Source organism: Pan troglodytes, chromosome 9 (assembly GCF_028858775.2).
Source record: "Pan troglodytes isolate AG18354 chromosome 9, NHGRI_mPanTro3-v2.0_pri, whole genome shotgun sequence".
Lineage (NCBI taxonomy): Eukaryota > Metazoa > Chordata > Mammalia > Primates > Hominidae > Pan > Pan troglodytes.
Window position 1 is genome coordinate 6,180,220 of NC_072407.2, and position 9,053 is coordinate 6,189,272.

The window sequence follows — 9,053 nt, forward strand, 5'->3', positions numbered from 1 at the left end:
TTGCATGGGGGCCCCGGGGGACACGAGAGGAGGCAGGTAGGGGCTAGCCAATGGCACAGCGTCCTGGTCATCCGTGGGGCCAGCTCAGGAGGGCACTGGCCAGTACGCGCAGGGCCAGCTCAGGAGGGCACTGGCCAGCACGTGCCACCTGCTGCTACGGCCAGGGCGGTGCCTGGATGCCCATCAGACGCTGCCCACAGCTTTTCCCTCTAAAATGTGGGCTCCATCCCCGCGCAAGCCTATAGGACCCCTCCACTCTCCATTCCCACAGGGTCTTTGTGCAGAAGGGGATGATCTGCAGGCCTCACCCCCAGCCCCAGACCCTGGCCATCTGCGCCAGCTGTCAATCCACTGGGGGCAGAGAAACTTTGCCTCGGGAGGGGGTGAGGGAGGAGGGCAGGGCTGTGAAAGAGACTTTGCCACCCCCCAGAAAGGCAGAGGCAGGCGGGAGCGGCTCCTGTGTGAGGGGCGCACCCCAGGCCCTGGTCGGGGAAAAACAGTGCAGGAGAGTGCACTCCCAGCAGACAGCAGGCAGGGAAGACACAGACAGCCTTCTCCGGAACGCAGGACAGCAGAGCGCACGCGGGTCGTAAATCTGAAAATCCTGACCAGAGAAAATTATGGAAAATATAAATCATAGAAATTGGATCAAGACGCAGAGACTTGAACAGCAAAATATTCACAGAGGAAGGTTTGGAGTCCAGAACGGCCCCCAGAAAGACTCAGGGGCGGGCGGCCACATCTGGGAGTTCTGCTGCCGGGGATGGGGGCCAAGGAGCGGGGGATGGGGGGGGAGCAGCACGGCCCCCTCAGTCTGCGATGGGGATGGGGACAAGGCCAGGACCCAGAGGACAAAACAGAACCTCCAGATAGCATCACACACATGTGCAGGCCCCGCAACACACACACACACAACATCACCCCCCACAACACACACACACACACAAACGTCACCGCCCACAACACACACACACACACAAAATCACCCCCCCACAACACACACACACACATCACCCCCCACGACGCACACACACACACACAAAAACATCACCCCCCACAACACACACAATCCCCCCCACAACACACACACACAATCACCCCCACAACACACACAATCACCTCCACAATACACACACAATCACAACACACACAATCACCCCAACACACACACACATCACCCCCCACAACACACACACACATCACCCCCCACAACACACACACACATAACATCACCCTCCACAACACACACACAATCACCCCCACAACACACAATCACCCCCACAACACACACACAATCACCCCTACAATACACATACACACACACACAAACATCACCCCCCACAACACACACACACACATAACATCACCCTCCACAACAAACACACAATCACCCCAACACACAATCACCCCAACACACACACAATCACCCCTACAATACACATACACACACACACATCACCCCCCACAACACACACACACATCACCCCCCCAACACACACACACACATCACCCCCAACACACACACACACATCACCCCCAACACACACATCACCCCCAACACACACACACACAAACATCACCCCCCACAACACACACACATCACCCCCACAACACACACACATAACACCCCCACCACACACACAATCACCCCACAACACACACACAAACACACAAACATCACCCCCCACAACACACACACACATCACCCCCCCCACACACACACACACACCACGCCCAACACACACACACATAATCACCCACAACACACACACATCACCTCCCCAACACACACACACACATCACCCCCAACACAGACACATAACATCACCCCCCAACACACACACACATCACCCCCAACACACACACATAATATCACCCACAACACACACACACAAAAACATCACCCCCCAACACACACACACCACTCCCAACACACATACACACATCACCCCCCACAACACACACACATCACCCCAACACACACACCTCCCCACAACACACACACACACACAGAAACATCACCACACACACACATACACATAACATCACCAACACACACACACAGAAACATCACCCCCCCAAAACACACACACATAACATCACCCCCAACACACAGACACAGAAACATCACCCCCCACACACACACATACAAATAATATCCCCCCCAACACATGCACACACAGAAACATCACCCCCAACACACACACACACAGAAACATCCCAGGTGTGTGACCCCACAACACACACAAAGAAACATCATCCCAGGTGTGTGACCCCACAACACATACACACACACGCAGAAACATCATCCCAGGTGCGTGACCGCACAACATAGACACACAGACACACACACACAGAAACATCCTACGTGTGTGACCCCACAACACACAGACACACACATACAGAAACATCATCTCAGATGTCCTATCCCACAACACACACACAGAGAACATCATCATCCCCAGGGGTGTGATCCCAGAACACACACACATAGCAATATCATCCCTAAGTGTGTACACCCCACAAGACACACACAGAGAGAAACATCCCAGTTGTGTGGCCCCAGAACACACACACACACACAAACATCATCCCAGGTGTGTGACCCCACAACAACACAGACACAGAGAAACATCCCAGGTGTGTGACCCCATAACACACACACACACTCACAAACATCATCCGTGTGTCCCCACAACACACACACACAGAAATATCATCCCCAGGTTTGTATACCCAACACAAACACATACACAAACATCATCCCCAGGTGTGTGACCTCACAACACACACACACACAGAGCAACATCATCCCAGGTGTGTGACCTCACAACACACACACACACAGAAACATCTCCAGGTTTGTACACCCACAACACACACACAGCAACATCTTCCCAGGTGTGTACACCCCACAACTCACACACACAAACACACAGAAACATCCCAGGTGTGTGACCCCACAACACACAGAGCAACATCATCCCCAGGTGTGTGACCCCAGAACACACACAGAGCAACATCCTCCCCAGGTTTGTACACCCCACAACACAGAGCATCATCCCCAGGTGTGTGACCCCAGAACACATACACACACACACACACACAGAGCAACATCCCCAGGTGTATATACCCTATAACACACACAGGCACATACACAGAGCAACATCATCCCTGGTGTGTGACTGCACAACACACACAGACACACACATACACAGAGGAAAACATCTTAGGTGTGTGACCCAACAACACACACACAGACACACACACAGAGAAACATCATCCCAGGTGTGTGACCCCACACACAACACACACACACATAAGGAGCAACATCATCCCAGATGCGTGACCCTACAACACATACAGACACACAGAGAAACATCCCAGGTGCATGACCCCACACACAACACACACACACATACAGAACATCATCCCTACCACACACACACACACAGAAACATCATCCCAGGTGTGTGACCCCACAGCACACACCAATGTGCACCGTGGGCCTGCACCCCCACAGCAGGCCTGCACATGGGAGTCTCAGCTACGCTGCGCCCAACCAGGCGTGTTCATTGGGTAATGCACAGGTGGGAACTGGGGTACACCCGGGTGAAATCTGTTGGTTGGATGTCACCAATCTTGCTGTGCTGCCTGCCTGGTTCTGAAAGGCCCCCCAGGAGCACCAAATGGACAGGAGGCAAGCAGCTATGCTGGGCACAGAGGTGGTCACCACCCATGGACAGGGGCTCCGTCCCCCACGCATCCTGCGATTGGGACTGGGAGTGCAGTGGGAGCCCGTGGCAGCATGACGAGGGAAAAGGAGTCCGCGATCCCAGTGCACAGCTCGTGCTCACCGCAGAGTGCGGGGTGAGGCGTCTAGGACTGGAACGAAACGACTTGGCTTAGTGGAACAGACAGGGACTGAAGCAGAGCCTCCAAACCAGAGGACGCGTGGGAGACAGTGACCAAAGCTGGCCATGGACACGAGAATGCCCCAGCCAACTGTCTGCCCTCTGCAGCCAAGTCAGAACCCAACTAACTAGAAGGCGGCCCTTTCAGCAAGGGTTAGAAAGTAAAAACACACCTGAATAGCTCAGGGATCAGAGGGGACGTGGTCAGGGAGAGTGGGTGAGGCTGGAACTGAAGGAGAATGGGAGACCCCAGAGCAAAGACCTGGGTGCAGTTAAAACAAGACAGAGGGAAATGGGACGCCTGGATGCTTATATCAGAAAGCTGGGGCCGGGCGCGGTGGCTCACGCCTATAATCCCAGCACTTTGGGAGGCTGAGGCGGGCGGATCACAAGGTCAGGAGATCGAGACCAGCCTGGCTAACACACGGTGAAACCCCGTCTCTACTAAAACAAAAAAACAAAAAAACAAAAAGTTAGCTGGGCGTGGTGGTGGGTGCCTGTAGTCCCAGCTACTCGGGAAGCTGAGGCAGGAGAATGGCGCGAAGCTGGGAGGCAGGTTTGTGAGCCGAGATTGTGCCACTGCACTCCAGCCTGGGCGACAGAGCGAGAGTCCGTCTCAAAAAAAAGAAAGGAGGAAAACCAAAAAACAAAGAAAACAAAGTATGGATTACCCCAGAACAAAAAAATAGAGAGGGGAAAGTATTAATAAGTATGTATCTAGTTTATGAAATTAGGAAATGAACAAAACACTAAAACCAAGGGAAAGAAAACAATGGAAATAATAAGAAACATAAGAGGTTAATAGAATGAAAAATAAAAATTAATGAAGATCAACAAAATTAAACATTGCTGCTGTGTTGGCCGGGCGCAGTGGCTCACACCTGTAATGCCAGCACTTTGGGAAGGCCGAGGAGGGCAGATCACTTGAGCCTAGGAGTTCCAGATCAGTCTGGGCAACATGGCAAAAACCTATCTTTACAAAAAATGAAAATAAATTAGCCAGGCGTGGTGGCAGATGCCTGTAATCCCAGCTCCTTGGGAAGCTGAGGTGACAGCATCACTTGAGCCCAGGAAGCGGAGGTTGCGGTGAGCCGTGATCTCGCCACTGCGCTCCAGCCTGGGCGACAGAGTGAGACTCTGGCTTAAAAATAAATAAATAATTTAGAAATGGTTTATGTGAAAAAACTAATAAATAGTCTAACATCTGGCAAAAAAATTAGTAGAGGAAGAGACACAAATAAGCAATGTCGACGAAAAGAGGAACGTAATGACGAAGGCTGCAGAGATGACATTGTGGTGAAAGAATCCCATAAACAACTTTATGACAATTTAAAAACTGAGCAAAACAGCCCATTCCCAGGAGAAATAGAACATGGAATTGACTCAAAGTGAAGTTCAAACCTGGCATAGACTAATTCATTTTAAAGACATTGAACCTTGCATTCCGAATCAGGGGTGCAAAGACAAAAAAAAAGACAAGGAACCAGTAGTTAAACCTCCTACCAAGCAAAAAACAGCATGAATTTTTTTCAATTACATTATGACCAAGGGGGTCCTTTATTATTTTTTTTTAATTTTACCTTTTTAAAGAGATGAGGTCTTGCTCTGTCACCCAGGCCAGAGTGCAAAGGTGAGATCCTGGCTCACTGCAGCCTCAGACTCCTGGGCTCAAGCCATCTCCCCCACCTCACCCTCTCACATAGCTGGGACCACAGCTCCCACCTCACCCTCTCACATAGCTGGGACCACAGCTATGTACCACCACACTTGGCTTTTTTTTTTTTTTTTGGAGATGGGGTCTCACTCACTATCTTGCTCAGGCTGGTCTCAAACTCCAGGCCTCAAGTGATCCTCCCAGCTCGGCCTCCCAAAGTGCTGGGATTACAGATGAGACCCACCATTCCCGGCCTCGGGGGTTCTTTTTAATGTGATAATAGTTGTACATCAGAAAACTGAATGATGTAGTGATTCACAACACATAAAGCATGTAAAGACTACAAAAAATTTTGGATAAAATATAACACCACTCATAGACAGACATTCTGGTCAACTAAGAACAGAAGGGAGGTCCGGGCGCAGTGGCTCACGCCTGTAATCCCAGCACTTTGGGAGGCCGAGGCAGGCGAATCACTTGAGGTCAGGAGTTTGAGACCAGCCTGGCCAACAGGGTGAAACCCCATCTCTACCAAAAATACCAAAAAAATTAGCCAGGCATGGTGGCGGGTGCCTGTGATCCCAGCTACTCAGGAAGCTGAAGTAGGAGAATCGATTGAACCCGGGAGGCAGAGGCTACAGTGAGCTGAGATCGTGCCACTTATTAATTTATATTTTATTTTATTTTATTTTATTTTAATTTGATACAGAGTCTCACTCTGTCACCCAGGCTGGGGTGCAGTGGCACAATCTCGGCTCACTGCAACCTCTGTCCCCCAGGTTCAAGCAATTCTCCTGCCTTGGCCTCCCTAGTAGCTGAGATTACAGGCGCCTACCACCACACCCGGCTAATCTTTGTATTTTTGGTAGAGACAGGGTTTCACCACATTAGCCAGGTTGGTCTTGAACTCCTGACCTCAGGTGATCCACCCTCCTCAGCCCCACAAAGTGCTGGGATTACAGACGTGAGCCACTGCACCCGGCTAGTAGCAAGGAACATTTGTTCAACAAGATGTAAAAACCACAAACCAGAGAATAAAGAGATTGGTAAATTCAACAAGAAATAACTAAAGTTTTTAATAAGTGAACTTCTCTTCATCAAAAGACACCATAAACCAAGCCAAAAAAAAAACAAGCCATCTTTTGGGAGGAGATGTTTGTAACACGTATCACTGATCAAGAATTAGTTTTCACTATCTGAAAAGAAGGTAGGACACCATTAGAAAAAAGGCAAGCAGCTGAATAGAAAAATGGGCGAGGGGGGGTGACAGGCAGCTGGCGGAGAAGAGAACCTGAACGGTCAGCACACGCATGAAAGGGGAAACCAAATTAAAATGGTAAAGTAGATGAACAAAATATAAACATCAGTCTGGAGAAGGAAAAGTTCATTTCTGCAGAACACCAGCTAAGCGGAGGCGAAATGATAGCGTTAAGAATGCACCATTTTGCAACCATTGATGGGATCGTTGATTGAGACGAGGATTATCACCGGACGCCCAAGTCGCAGGTGAAAGTTAACGGGGGTCAGAATGTTCAGTTTCGAAGAACCACCTGATTGATTACTTATAAAGTTAAAAGGGTGTCTTGAAAATAGAGAACCCCAGCCAGGCGCGGTGGCTCACGCCTGTAATCCCAACACTTTGGAAGGCCGAGGTGGCTGGATTACTTGGTCAGGAGCTCGAGACCAGCCTGGCCAACATGGTGAAACCCTGTCTCTACTAAAAATACAAAACTTAGCTGGACGTGATGGCGGGTGCCTGTAATCCCAGCTACTCGGGAGGCTGAGGCAGGAGAATCCCTTGAACCTGGGAGGCAGAGGTTGCAGTGAGCCAAAATCGCACCACTGCACTCCAGTCTGGGCAACAGAGCGAGACTCCGTCTCAAAAAAAACCACCACAATGGCGCCCAGTGACATCTTGGCCAGCGTGCAGGGTGCATCCCTCAGTCCGGCATTTGCATTGCTGGGCACAGATTGCTGTTGGTCACTGCAAAGAATCAGAAAACCTCCACACATTCACCAAGAGGAGAATGGACAGGTACACCGTGGCGTATTCATAGATGGGTTCTGCATGATTACAGCTGACCTGTGGCTGTGAGCCACCAATGGCGAAGTCCCGGACACAGCAACCACATTGGGGTGGGGGTGAAAGAGTTGCAAAAGGAAAAATCATGCTACTTACATGAAATTTAAACAATAGTTTTATATTTTAAAATATCACCTGCACCTGGATATACAGAACACACACTTATGATGAAACGTCCCTGCCAGCAGAGCAGAGGATTCCACCACAAAGGAGCTGCACAGAGCCCTCAACTCAGATGAAGCCATCATGTTGTATTTCTTCTTCTTCTTTTTTTTTTTTTTTAGATAGGGTCTCACTGTGTTGCCCAGGCTGGAGTGCAGTGACACCATCACGGCTGACTGCAGCCTCAACCTCCCAGGCTCAGGTGATCCTCCCATCTCAGCCTCCTGAGTAGCTGGAACTAGAGGTGCCCACTGCCATGCCTGGCTAACTTTTGTTTTTGTTTTTGTTTTTGAGACGGAGTCTTGTTCTGTCGCCAAGCTGGAGCGCAGTGATGATCTTGGCTGACTGCAACCTCCGACTCCCGGGTTCAAGCAATTCTCCTGCCTCAGTCTCCCGAGTAGCTGGGATTACAGGCGCGTGCCACCACGCCCGGCTAATTTTTGTATTTAGTAGAGATGGGGTTTCACTGTGTTGGCTAGGATGGTCTCGATCTCCTGACCTCGTGATCCGCCCACCTCAGCCTCCCAAAGTGCTGGGATTACAGGCATGAGCCACCGCGCCCGGCCCCAACTTCTGTATTTTTTGTAGAGACTCACTGTGTTGCCCAGGCTAGTCTCAAACTCCTGGACTCAAGCCTCCCAAAGTGCTGGGATTACAGGTGTGAGCTGCCGTACCCAGGCCCAACTTTTGTATTTTTTGTAGAGACTCACTGTGTTGCCCAGGCTAGTCTCAAACTCCTGGACTCGAGCCTCCCAAAGTGCTGGGATTACAGGCGTGAGCTACCATGCCCAGCCATGTTGTTTTTCTTAAGCTAAGCGGGGGCTGGGTAGATGGGGGCTCTTCCTAACTTTATTTATGCCTACTGGCATAGTTTAAATAGTTCCTAATTGTTAACTATAGGGGGAAGGGCATTTGCTAAAAGTCAATTCTTGTTTCTGAAAGCAAAACAACACGAAAGCTTAAGAAACTATAGAAAACTATAAATAAGCACTTCCTTTATCTCCCCTTGCTGGGGGAACACTAAGGCGTTCCAGCCCAAGACAGGAACCAAAGAAGGATGCCTGCTTTTACCATTACTGTTCGACCCTGGTCTGGAAATGAAGGACAATGCCAATGATGTGAGGCGGAAATGAGACGTATAAGTTCTGGAAAGGAGGAGCCAAAACAACACATTCCTAGGAGCCCCCAGAGAGTCGGCGGAAGAGTTTTCAGAAAGAATGAGAGAATTCAGGAACGCGGC